The sequence below is a fragment of the Vanellus vanellus genome, assembly GCF_965231255.1.
Source record: "Vanellus vanellus genome assembly, chromosome: 15".
Taxonomy (NCBI): Eukaryota; Metazoa; Chordata; class Aves; order Charadriiformes; family Charadriidae; genus Vanellus; species Vanellus vanellus.
In genome coordinates, this window is record NC_138920.1 from 16,987,290 (window position 1) to 17,000,969 (window position 13,680).

The 13,680-nt window shown below is 46.8% G+C and overlaps 1 protein-coding gene across 2 annotated transcripts in view; it reads right to left on the bottom strand.

Annotated features, from left to right (window-relative positions):
- Positions 1 to 13,680, bottom strand: part of CDH4 (cadherin 4) — a gene marked incomplete at its 5' end in the record, with an annotated part of 460,835 nt that overhangs the window by 190,833 nt on the left and 256,322 nt on the right. The gene's annotated exons all lie outside the window — the stretch shown is intronic.

The window sequence follows — 13,680 nt, forward strand, 5'->3', positions numbered from 1 at the left end:
GCTCCAACCGCAGCGCTGTCAGACAGCCGCAGGCGCCTCTCTCCTCCCGCTCTTCAACACAAACAAACTCTCACACCCAGAAACAGAGGCTGCACATGTCAGGGGCAAAAAGAATCAGACGCACCACTGAAGACACTGAACTCCTCATGGACTTGACCTGCGTGTAAATCCTGACACCTTTGGGCTCGGCTGTTCTCGTCTTCCTCAGCCTGCCGCGGGGCGAACCCGCCCCGAGCCGGGCAGTCCCGGCACAATGCGGCGAATGAATAGAGCTTTCAGGCAGGAATATTAGAAACGGAAAATTTTGTTATCTGTAGGAATCAAGGCAGGGTAGCTATATTTAACCCGCAGCTGCTGTGCACCTCTGCTCGTCTGCCCGCACGAAAAGCAGCTGCAGTCCCTACCTTCAGCTGGAGCCTACACAGGTCTTCAGGTTTCACGAGACGTTACTATTATGTGGAATAAAACACTGTTTGGTACCCGGTGGGCTCAACGGCTTTGACATTTGGACGCATTGAGAGAGCTTTATTTACTGATGGAGGCTCTGGGTTCTGTTTCTGGCACTCGGTCAGAGGGAGAAGGAGAAGAAAAAGTGGCCTCAATGCCAAAGCGGCACCTGAGCGGGTAATAAATATTGGGCAAATCGAGAGATGGCAGAGCTGCCGAGAGCCACCGCGTGCTGCCCCAGGGCCGGGCTCCGGCGTGCACTGAATTCATGGAACGTTCACCCACAGAGCAAGGTATTAACTGGAAAAGCAAAACCATACTAAAACACAGCTCCACGCTCTCTGCTGTTGCTCGTAAGTGAATAAAAACGAACCCCCCGTCCTCCGCGGCCACCCTCAAACAGGCCATGTCCCGACATCCGCACCCCCACTGCGGCGGCGCTCGGCTGCTCACGCGTCCGATGGAGACACGGGAATGAGGTTCACCGTCACCTTCCCTTTCCTCTCTCGCGTTTACCCCCTTTGCCCCTTCTTACTGCAGTGGTCTCCGAGAGAAAGGCAGCACTCCCCTTGCCTGAAGGATGACCTCGGGATTCAACCAGCAACCTTAAATTTAACAGAGCGCTCCTGGCAGGGCTCGGTACCGTCAATTAAAACAGAGGGAGACTAAAGCCAGTAAATTAGAGAACGTGACAAATGCAGCACAAAGCACCGACGATCCCAGAAGGTATCAAATTTAGTGTTAAAGTAAAGAAACAATAGGGAAGTCCAAGACATTTCAGAGTGTAGTGAATCAAATTAAATTGCCTGAAATTCCACACGGAATACATTTGACAAATTTCTTTCCCCCTCTTCAGCTTTCTGTTTGAGATGAACTGTCGTCTGGCAGCTTCAAACGTCTGGCACAGCTTCAGCTTCAGTTTGCTGGGGCTGAATCCAAACACGAACCTGAACTTTACCAGTTCTGCTCTTTTTGTAAACATACTTGCTGTGGCTGCCAAATGCTTTCCAAAAGCACACAAAACCCCGAATCCAAAAGGAAAACATTGTCTTGCTGCAATAAAATTGGCGTTTCAGGACCTATGGGCAGCACCGCGTGTGCGGAGCCGCTGGGCGGTCAGCGCCCACCTCGTCCTCGCGGTCCCCACGCGTTGGGGACGGGGACGGAGCGCAGGGAGCACCGGCGGGAGGGATGCTTCTCCCGCGGCCCCAGTCCATCCCGGTGCCACAGCGCGGGTGCCGCGTCCTCCCCCAGGGCTGCGTGGGCCGCTAATAATGCAATAATTAGCAGTAGGATTCCTCAGACGCGCTGGATAAGACCAGCAGTAAAATGTCATTACACACGTGTCACTGAGAGCGAAGACCAGTTTGGATCACCCCAGTGAGCAGTCTCATTTTAAGGTGGGGAACTTCAGGCAGAGGAAGAGACAAAGAGGGTTATGATCAAACTGCTCCTGAGCGCAGACAGAATCAGCCTTCATATATGAGATTTTTTTTTCACTTTGCCTTTAAAACAGCACTGTTTTCGCAAAACGCTTACAACAATGGCACATTCCTTTGAAGCGGGATGCGATTCTTCCCCAGCAGCATCCCACTACCTGCGCGGATTCTCTCTTACAGAAAAAAAATAATTCTTTCTTCCTCCATTTTAAAGCTTTTTAAAGCTACCAAGCTCCATAAACCGTACAGCTGCGGAAGGGTAAAAGGAGGCCACCTTTAGGCTGCAGAGCAGCAAACGAGAGAGGTGTGCGGATCCTGGCACAAGGCAGGCAGGCAAGCAGCCGCTCTTAGAAAAGCGTATTTTACTGTCCGCAGAGCATCGGCCTCATCTCTGAGAGCCACATGGAGTCCCACCACTGCCCCAAACAGACAACATCTGGTTCATATAAACTCTGATTTATTGCATGCCCTCTCTCCCCTCGGATTTTAATTATGAGTAGATCTTATAACAATTATATTTGTATTTGTTCTAGCCATCTAGATCTTTTTCCAGGATATTAACTATACACTGAAAGCTTTTCCTAAAAATGGTACAATAATATACTTAAAAATATGCATATGGCCTTTATTAAGGAAATCCCTATACTGAACTTTTAGATGAAGTATAAGTACCACTGCAAGCAGTGATCAGCAAGCCAGCCTTTACCTGATTTCCTGAATAGGATGTGACTGAAGAAAATCCTTTTGATTACAATAAAACCCCAAAGAAAATAGAGTACAAAACTTTACAAGGCTAACCAGCCCGGTAATGAATAAACATCACCCACTACTGCACTGCTCTGACCGCTCCGGGGGCTGCCAGGGGGGTCTTGAGCCCGGTTCAATGGTCAGGTGTCCACATTTTAAAGAACCTCTCTAAGGTGGCACTTCCTCAGCAGCAGAGACGGGTCCAGACTGTGCCTGAAGAATAAACCATTCCTTCTGCCCTGGGTAAGAGTAGTACAGTCAGGAACGCGCAATAGTTCGAAGACTTCATACTGAGAAGTTCTTTGTCTAAGTTTTTTTTTTTTTTCTGATGAAACTCTTGCTCTTTCTGGGAATGAGTTGATTTAGAAGTGACTTTTTAATTTGTATGGTTGAATAACTACCACCATGAAAGAACATACAGTGCAATAAATAAATACCGCTTGCGAACTTCAGAACTCTCTGCCACCGCTTCATCCATCAAAACTAATTCTGTAAAAAACAACAAACGATGTGACAAACCCAACCAACCTTTTCCCCCATCTTACAGAAAGCCTGAAATCTATTTGTGGAAATGCTGTAACCTTTCGATTAAATGATGGGAGTCCTCTGAAAACGTTTAGCGGTCCTACACAAACACCCTCCACGAGGACCAGCAGCCCTTGTCTCGGCAAGCCCAAGGCGCTGAGCGGGCGGCTCCGGTCCAAGCACTTGTGCAGACATCCTGCCCTAGTCATGGCAAAGAATTTCTGGGAATATTATGGAAAACAGAAATTGCCACAGACGTCTGAACTGCTGAAACTGGAAAGCCAAAAGGGCCGATAGCTGAGTGTCCCTCAGCCCCGTGTGAGCAGAGAGCGTGACCCGCGTGCTGAACCCTCTCCGCACGCCCATAAACCCTCCAGGTGGAGTACGACGAAGATCTTGGCTCTGTATCTGTTTTTTAATTAAAAAGTTTTCCGTGTAAACAGACACCTTCTCTTCTTCCATATCCACCCTGACATCCACTACTTACCATTGTGAAGGGATGGCTAGAGGAAACATGATTAAAAAATATCGTATTCCATGGAAGTTTTCTTAGCACGGCCCATCATCGTGCCGTCTGGTCCCCTTTCACATCAGCTCACCGTGAGAGTTTTAAGCCGACATCAAAAAGTCGAGCCATAGGAAGACACAAAAGTCAGCTACGAGGTTGTCATTTTATTTTTTATTTATTTATTTATTGATTGGTTGAAAAAGAAATGACTGGCTGATATATTTTAAAGGTTAAACGAGCGTGATGGATGATACCAAAGAAAGCCCTACCAAACCTTGACTCCTACGGCTTTTACAAACGACACAGACATCAACAGCCTAAAGACACAACGATCCCCATGTACCGACAGGTACCACCGAGCCATGAAGACCCGTGAGCCGGAGGGGCGTCCTCTGCTGCCAGCTCTGAGGGGAGCAGTTGGCAGCGACGCCAGGAGGACACTGAGGTGGCTCCTACGTCCCGTCACCAACGCGGGCAGCAGCGCTTCAACACTTTCCAGTCACACATTCGCAGTTTTTCAAAACCAGGCCCCAGTGAGGACTGTCAGCTACCGCTGCCGGTAACGTCTCGCTCGGCGTAAACACGTGGTTAGTAACGGGATGAAACTGCACCGTCAGGTTTATGCTGACTACTAAAATAAAACTTCTCACGGAACGCATATGCATGCATTTATACTGCGCTGTATGACCACAAGTTTTCATTTTACTATTTAATTATTCATCGTGGATTAGGTCTCAATTCAAGCTAATATGCAAAGATGAGGAAGTGTGGGCACTTGTTTATCTCAGTTTTTTTCCAATTAATTCAAGTTGTTTAATAACCATATTACTTTTCTACTATGTGATAAGAAAGAAAAACAAACCCAGCAGCCATCCAAACAACACCAAAAAAGACTCCCTTTATCGAAAAAGCAGGACATTCTACAAAATTTACTTGCATGAATAGACTCCATTAAACCAATTAAAATATTCATGTACAGGGAGGCTCACATTATTGACTCAGCCTACAAGGGAAATTTTTCTTCTTTTTGCCTTTAATGTCTACAATATTATGAGTGAGTCGACCTAATAACATTATATGATGGAGACTGGCACAGGCTTTGTGAAGAATTTTGCCTGGAAATATGAAATTGTCCTAAATTTCCCTCCTGTTCCATACCTGCAGTGACAATAAATGGTACATCAGCCAGCAATTTCATCTCTATTACCAGGTACTATACCCGAAGTAATCAAAACCAAAACTTCCAACCCCCCCAGACGTCTACTAAAAGTAACCATCTTCTGTCTTTTTTTTTTTTTTAATAAAAAACTTCAGAAAAGTTGAAATAAGAAACAAGAAAAATATTATTCAGTCCATAATTCATACAGTTTTAATGACATTTCTGACCTTTAAAACAAAAAGCGTGAACAACTCACACAGACCATTGGGCAAACAGAGGAAGTACCAAGAAAAGCCAGCACAGGAAAGAGGAACTAACCACGAGGAATCCTCTGCGGCTCCAATATGACAACATTTCTACGCTGTAAAACGCCATCAAAACGTCACCAGCCATTGCCCTCACTGTATCTGAAGAGACCAGACAACTGCTCACCCAGTTGTTCCTTTGATTATTCTAATGCCCAAAAGTTTCTGAAAAGTAGTCTTGTACTAAGGACATATCCCTGTTTGAAACGTGGCTGCCAAACCAGAACGTTGCTGTCTTATTCTTGCATGTAAATGCTAGCAAGAGCCCACACTCTGCCATCTGAATTAGTTACTGAAAATTGTCCAAAAGCAGACACGAACTTCAGCGAGCCCTTCCGCTTTATGCTCATCGATATATTAACAACTTTATCCTGTCTGTATGAAACATCAGGGTCATCGGCTTTCAAAGATATCCCATATTTCACTACTGAAATATGTGGCCTTGATTATTTCTGCGCTCAACACAGGCGTCGCTGGGTGCTCCGTCACTACGTTTACATGCACAAGTCAGTTAATTATGCTGCAAATTATTCTACTTAGCCGTTTGCCACCACTCTTGCCTGACTTGGGTGTTTGGTTGGCACCATGAGGATGGGTCCAGACATCCAGCTCCACCAACCCCCAACTAGCCACACCACCAGCCCTCAACGAGGTCGATTCAGGGATAACTTTAATGTTTTCCTTCATGTTTATAAAAAAATAAATCAAAAATGAGCAAATTTCTTGTGGAACCTGGCTGCCGCGGGCAAGCCCTTCTTCTTTGCAGGACTCTCCCCTGTGAATACACCTCCCGAAACGCTGTGGCCTGTGGCCTCACATGGTGAAAACTCACATGGTGAAAACTCCTCCATGCGGAGGAGCCGCACCCGGGCAGGGAGGTAGGGTGCGCAACAGGCCACAAGCCATGCTGAGGCGCTCTCCTCGGCGCGCGCGCGGCCAGGACACCCGCAGGCCTCCTAGCTGCAGCACGCCTGGCTTCATACCTGCTCACCTCCTTGAGCGCCAAAGGGAGCGAAGCTGCAAAATGAAAAGGAATGCAACCATCTGGGGAAGATCCCCCCAACTAGCAGTTTCCGAAAGGAAAATACAGGCTGTCTAGTGTAAAACCGCTGTCATGTGTTTATGCCGCCGTCCTCCTTAGGTATTTGCGCTACACACCGCCCCCGTGGAGCGGCGATATTATACGTTAGCTCTCTACCCTGTTATTTCTGGCTGCTTAAGCAGCAAAGGACCAATATCCCGTTCAGCTATGCTCAGCCGGTGCAAGAGAAATCAGCGAGATACCGCTCTGCGGCTCACTTCAACACCGCTCGCCCTTGTGTGGCACTGCTTGTTTTTGACAATGATTGACGACCCGTACCAAGCCCCTGCAGTCGCCGTTACCAGGAACCGAACGGATATTCCTTCATGAGCTAACCCTTATCTCGCAAACTCCATGAGCTTGAAGCGTAGACAGCTTATCCTCTGGAACAGTCTTTCACTTCTAAAACACCTCCTCTTTTCTCCTGTGATTTACCGTTCATTTATCTTTACTGGAAACCTGATATTTGAGTTACAAACTAGAGACATCTCGGGCTCTAGTTTATGGAAAAGCCATCCACGGAAACCCGAGAAATGAAAAGCCGACACTCCCACCAGCATATTAGCTGGTTTTAGATCACAGTTAATGAGTTGTCAATCAAACATAATTTTACATTAAATTTCATTTACATTTAAGTCACAGTGGACTGAGCGGTGGTGTACATATCCATCAACCAGTTTCCAGTGACCATCAATAATTAATAGCCTCTGTTCGGCCTATAATCCTGTTTCCCAAATCCAGACTGACACCTGCCAAGCAGACTGGCTCTCAAGATAGTATTTCCCCAAAAAGCAATTCACACCTGAAACACTGCGCAGGCACACGGCCATCCTTTTAGTGATGGTTTACCTCCTTTCCAAAAGTCACCTCTCTGTTCTGGGTACAGGAAGAGCACTCGGGTCATTCTCATTTAAAAGGGAGCTCCAAACTGAGCAGAGCCAAATATCTCAGACAAGGCAGGAAACCAACTAAGGGATCAATGAATTTTATTCACCTACTTACTCAACATCCCACGGAAGAGCCGCAGAAGCTGCTCGTGCCTTATTGAACCTCTCACCCCAATGCTTGGTTGTGACAGTCTTGAAAATGATGGTTCCATTTGGCATTATACGCTGTTGTCTGGTTTTCACATCGATATCTAAAGGGGAGACTGAAGGACGAAGGTCCTTGGCTGGGCCAAATCATACTTACCATGAATTCACATCAGCTGGTGAAGAAACACCATCATTTCATCGTTTGAAACTCCACCTGGTCTACCCGGGAACAAAGAAGAGCCAACCAAACCCTAGCAGGTTTAGGGCTGCCCTAACGAGCATCCAAAGGCCTGGTAGGCAACTACATCGCAGCCTCCTGACCAGGGTTTATCTCCACTAATTGTGAATTTAGGCAGTTTTCTCACACTGTTCGAGTGGCAAATGAGGGCCAAAAGATGACCGAGTCTGCAAAGAATACACTCGGATAAGCAAAGGAGAAAGCAGTAACTCTTACTCTATTGTTACATGCTCGAGCTCCAAGCCTTAAAACTTAAGCTAAACAATATTCAGTGATTTATACTGCTTAGCTCTAGATAGATGGAATACTAAAATATTCTCCTCCATTTTAGCAGCAAGGCAGGGTGTGGGGACACGAGGTGAAATCATGTCTGTTTACACCACCTTTTAATTTAGCTGATTTGGTATTTAGCTGAAAGGACTGCATTAGAGACGACTTACTCCTTAAGAGGTTTCTTTAAAGCAAGGAACTTAAAAAAAATCTGAAAAGCTTAAGGTCTCGTAACACATGTGACTATTTTGCTGTGTTTCAGCCCCGGAAAAAAATAATTATTGAAGCAACGAAACACTGTTTCTTCTAGTAATGAACAGTAAAAGCTTGACTGGGGGAAAAAATAGTGATTAGCTTGTGACTGTGTTACTTCCAAATGTAAAGCCATTTTGCTCGAGACAATATTAAGATGCTAGCATGCGAGGTTTGATCATTAATTTTGGCTAACGCTACACATTAGTGTTGCTGCAGTCTCAGATTTTTTTCTTGTCCCCTGGTTTTAGACAGCCTTAATCATGCTTACAGCCGATTCTAATTGCTGAATCGCATCACTCTCCACCTTCTCGAAAATGCTCGGGGCAAAAGAAATAGCGAAGATTAATGACAGACGTGTAATTAGAAGAAAATGTAAAGATCTTGTGTTAATCATTCAGAAATAATTTGATAAATATGAAATTCTGAAGAGCTCTCAAAGTAAAAGATGATAAAATGAGTACCGTAGCACAAAGCTGAGCAAATCTGTATGTACCGCACTCCTCGCAAGCGGAGGGAGAGAGCTGAGGCGAGCACGCGCGAGCGTGCGGCTACGCAAGGGAGGCTTTATTAACATAATGGCATTCAGCATGGAAGACCATCTGTTTTAATTGAGCGAGCTTATTCGAACAATGCTTTGCTCCACTAATCTTGTTTAGATTAATGTTAATGTCCTATTAAAAGGTAGTTTATCATCCCACAATACTGAGTTAGTGATCACACCCATAGTAATATTCTCCGCTCTCACGGAGGCAGAGAGCTCGCTCATTACCAGGCTATTGATCATCTTACAGCGCAACTATTAAGGCTGGGAACCTTGGTCAAAAGTAACCAGAGGTCTTTTTTCCAGTGAGGGTCAAGGCACAGATAACTAACTTTTATATAATTAATTTAAAATACAAAAGAACGCAGTCTGCAAAATGATTCTCAATTATGCCTTTGGATAACTACAGGAATGATGCTTTAACTAATAATGCCTTTCAGGTTGTAACAGAGTAAGTATCAAACTGGGATGGGTTTCTCGGGATTGCTATTTTCTCTTTGCCTCCCACGATACGTCTTCTCACCAGAACACCTGATCTGTCCTTAGCCTTTGCTTTTAATGAGAAAGCAGTAAGTTGAGCGCTAGCTGGAAGCACGCCTATCATTAAAAACGCAGACACAGGGCAAGTCAAAAAAGCGTAGCAGAGCACATTTTGTATATGGATCTACAATCCCCAAATTGTAGGAGGCATTAGTATCTCCTGAAAGTTTAACGTTGTGGGTTTTTTTTTTTCAAATATGGCAGAATCTGAAAATGAACTCTTGCATCCTCCATGGGTGGAGAATATTGTACCTAAATGTTCTGGCTATTATTTTTTAGAAGGTTAGATTTTTATAACAAAATTATGTGCCAGGCAAGAAATGAATCGTTCCATCATTGTTTGGGCTGGTGGTGCTGGGTGTTGGATTAGCAAAATGGATTACAACCAACTACATTTACAACAACAATAGGACTACAATAAGAAAAAGAAATTCTACGCCCATCTGAGTGGACCATATTCAGTGACAGAGTGGGTCTTCTTCCTCCCAATGCCTGACGCTGCTGGAAGGGCAGTGTTCTGCTTCCCTCCTCTCACCTTCACGAATGCCATCTAGATCTGCTCGAGCTCAGCTTCAGGCGCCCAGTGAGGATCCCGCCTCCCGGCTGCCCCTTCCCCGGGCCGTTCTCCTCCGTTGCACGTCCCCGGGTCCGTTTCTCCACGGCACCATAGCAGCAGCTCCGCGTCCGACCCCTCCAACGCTCCTCTCCCTCTCCCGCCCCACCACAGCCTCGGCATTTGCTCCTCTTGTTCTCAGCCGAGCAGCTCTGCCCCGGCTCCCTTGCTGCTCCGCCACTTCGGCAGAGCTCCTGGAGAGGCAGCAGCAATGCCACCTTTGCACCTCCCTCCGTAAAACACCTCCTTTGCCCGAGCAGATAAGTAAATCGCGACAGTGGCCGGGCAGCTGGCGAGCTGGGCGACCGCCTCTTGCGTGGAAATCGTTGTCTTTGTTTCGGAGGACTCGCCCCATCTGTCCATCTCGATTCATCAAACGTGTCCTGTCTTCCCCTGAAATGGCGAACCCACAAGGGCGAGGATCAAGTTTTTTGTGTTTATTTTCTACCGCTCCCAGCACAATGGTGTCTACAACTGCAGCTGCTAAACACCGCTGCGGCACACATAAAGTAGTAACAAAAGAAGCAAGAGAAGTAGCCCCCCCTCCCCCCCAAATTTCAAGCATGGCTTGAAAGAGTCCAGTTAGAATTTTTATTTCCTAAGGGAATGTTTTATAATTACATTTTGGACATATGAACAAGGAAGATGAAGGATACCAAGAGAAGATGAAATATATGTGAAGAATTTTTCACATGCCATTCTAAAAACAATAATCCCACAAAGCAATAATTCAAGTGAGACTTCTTCCCCGAATACCAAAACATGCCAGTCATTAATTAAAATGCAGAAAAGCTGCTTTGTGATACAAAAGCATCACCGTTCCCCCTCTGCAAAATCGGGAACCTGAGAAGGAGAAAAGTTAAATGGTTCATCCAAGAAAACCCAGCTGAGAGCTGCCAAACTGCAAACCGCTGCGGGCAACACCGGACACTTGTTCTCACTCCGGCTGCGGGGGTGTCCAAAGCTCCCCGGTTTAGCCTGGGATAAGTTTTAAGTTTCTGAATAAAACTAAACCTGAGAGTAGCCATGCACTGAGCTTTCGAAAATCCCATCTGAGCTGACTCCAAAATACACTAATTATGAGGATTATATAGGACACAAAGACATCTTCTCATTAAAGAACCACACTCCGAGATGAAATCCTCTCTCAAATTGGTGTACTCCAGTGAAAACGAGAGCGGCTGAGGACGCATGTGTATAAGCCACAATTTTTCATGGGAACGTTGGAAGAGACTTAAATGAACCCCTTAATTTGCAGAGTGGAATTGTTAATGCTTCCCTCAGAAAGACAAGACACATTTCTACCTCTAATGAGCGATATACATCTATAGCTAACAAGCCATACAACCTCTGAGCGGATGTTGACAACTTCACAAGGGAGACCCCGAGCCAGAGATTACCCTGGCAGAGCTGATAGCGATCAGGGCTACAAATCACCCATTTCCTGAGAATTAGTCAAGCGCCCGTTCAATGCCCCAGGCTGAGTCCAACACGCTGAAATTACAAGTGACAAAATAGAACTAAAATACACAGACACCTCTGCCCCCATCTGTTTTCACCGTTTATCGTCCTTTCTGAACAAGTCCCCGCGCTGAACCCATCTCCCCGCTCTGGCTGTCCACACACCACCTCCCCTTTCGCACAACAACTCTGGGCCGGGGACGCAATGGGCTCCTCTCGCTGCCTGCGTGTTTTGTGGGACATTCGCCACATTTTGGAGACAGTTATGCTGGCACAGAATGGGGAGCAGCTGGGGTCTGGATTGCACAAGGTCCCGCACGAAGTTATAAGGCTGCCCGCCTCCGAGCACTTTGCTTCCTCGCGCTGAACCCAAGAGAAGAGAAGTGGGAGAGACTGCCGGGGAGTGCGAAAACGCCGGGGCAGCGCGAAACTGCATGGGAAGTGTGAAAGGACAGGGACAACACTCTTAACGAATCACAGTTAGCAGACAATTAACTTCCACACGCTGTCTTATTCCACCATCAGCGGTATTCCTGTTTTATTCCACCATCAGCTGTATTCGACATTGACGTGTTCCAACCGCTTCTCCTGCAGGCTGAAGGCAGGCTGAGCAGCGCGGTTTCAGCAAGGTGCGCACGTACCGCCGGTCCTTCTGCACGGCTCGTTGCGGGACACCATGAGATCACGCAGCCTGCCGCGTAAACCGACCTTGCACCTTCCCTGGGATCTCCAGGCTCCCTCCTACCTTTGCCCATAGGGAGGGGAGAGGAAGCCCGCAGCATCCGCCGGGGCGGCGCCTCTCCAGTGACAATGCTGAATGAGGTCCCTGCAGGTGGACCAGGGGAACGTGTGTACCTACATAAAAGGCGCAAACCTAAACACTTGTTTGGTCAATGCTACAATGCAGAACGTGACTGGCGTTTTTTTCCTCTCAAGACAGATAAGAAACGCACTCAGGAACCTGCGACTAAGCTGCACGGGCCGTTAGCCAACGCGCTGCATCTACACATGACAAATTATGCATTCATCCATTGTTTGAAAGTTTTGAATTCACTGTTGGTGGTAAACTTTTTACTAGAACACACAGATGGTCCTGCCTGATCTTGTTAATGAAAAACTCTCACACAGCTACAAAAACAGACGTGATCATCTGTTTTTCAACATTCTGAAAAAAAACTACAGAGGTGTAAGGTGCTATACAAATGAGAATAATTAGCTTGTGCCATCTGTGGACATTAAAAAAACCCGAGTATCTGTATTCCTATGTTTTATAATGATAAGCATTATGTCTCCAGCAAAGTATGCACTTAATAACTTTTCAATTTATTGTGACCTTCTGCTCCAATTTACTTAAGGAACTATAATACTAGCTGTGCCTCACACCTTTTTCACCTTATAATTAGCACGTAATAAAAAATGCTATTAAAAAGTAATAAGTCTGAAGCTCTCTGACAATTCACTGATTAATTCTGAAGATTTTAAAGCACGTTGAAACATACTTGGCTAAAACATCAATTTTATCCAGTTCTCAGTACCACTGCTGAGGGTTGGTGTGCGATCAAGTCTCACAGCTCACCTACACGTAACAGCAGCAGGAACTGCGCCTGCAATGTTGGGTGGCCTCATGGCATGATAATACTCCCCAGGTCCTTCCAGTCCAAGCTTAGTGGTGAGCTGTATTCTGTCCTTGCACATGCAGTGCTGCACGCCTGCAGTCTCCAGGCACAGCCCTGGGCATGGATGCCCTGAGCATCTGACGAGGAATAGTTAATAGCGATGAGTGCAGTAAAAGAGACAACAGTAAAAATGATCAGTATCCAGTTTGCCGATGACACCAAGCTGTGTGGCGAGGTAGACATGCTGGAGGGGAGGGATGCCATCCAGAGGGACCTGGACAGGCTGCAGAGGTGGGCCCAAGCCAACCTCATGCAGTTCAACAAGGCCAAGAGCAAGGCTGTGCACCCGGGTCGGGGCAATCCCAAGCACAAATACAGGCGGGGAATGGCTGGAGAGCAGCCCTGAGGAGAAGGACCTGGGGGTGCTGATTGACAAGAAGCTCAACATGAGCCGGCAACGTGTGATGGCAGCCCAGAAGGCCAACCGTGTCCTGGGCTGCATCAGCAGAAGTGTGGCCAGCAGGTCAAAGGAGGGGATTCTGCCCCTCTGCTCCACTCTGGTGAGACCCCACCTGGAGTACTGCATCCAGCTCTGGACTCCCCAACATAAGAAGGACATGGACCTGCTGGAGCGTGTCCAGAGGAGAGCCACGAGGATGATCCGAGGGCTGGAGCACCTCTCCTATGAGGAGAGGCTGAGAGAGTTGGGGCTGTTCAGCCTGGAGAAGAGAAGGCTCCGGGGAGATCTTATTGCGGCCTTCCAGTCCCTAAAGGGGCCTACAGGAGAGCGGGGGAAGGACTTTTTACTGGGGCATGTAGTGATAGGATGAGGGGGAATGGCTTCAAACTGGAAGAGGGCAGGTTCAGATTGAACATTAGGAAGAAGTGTTTCCCTGTGAGG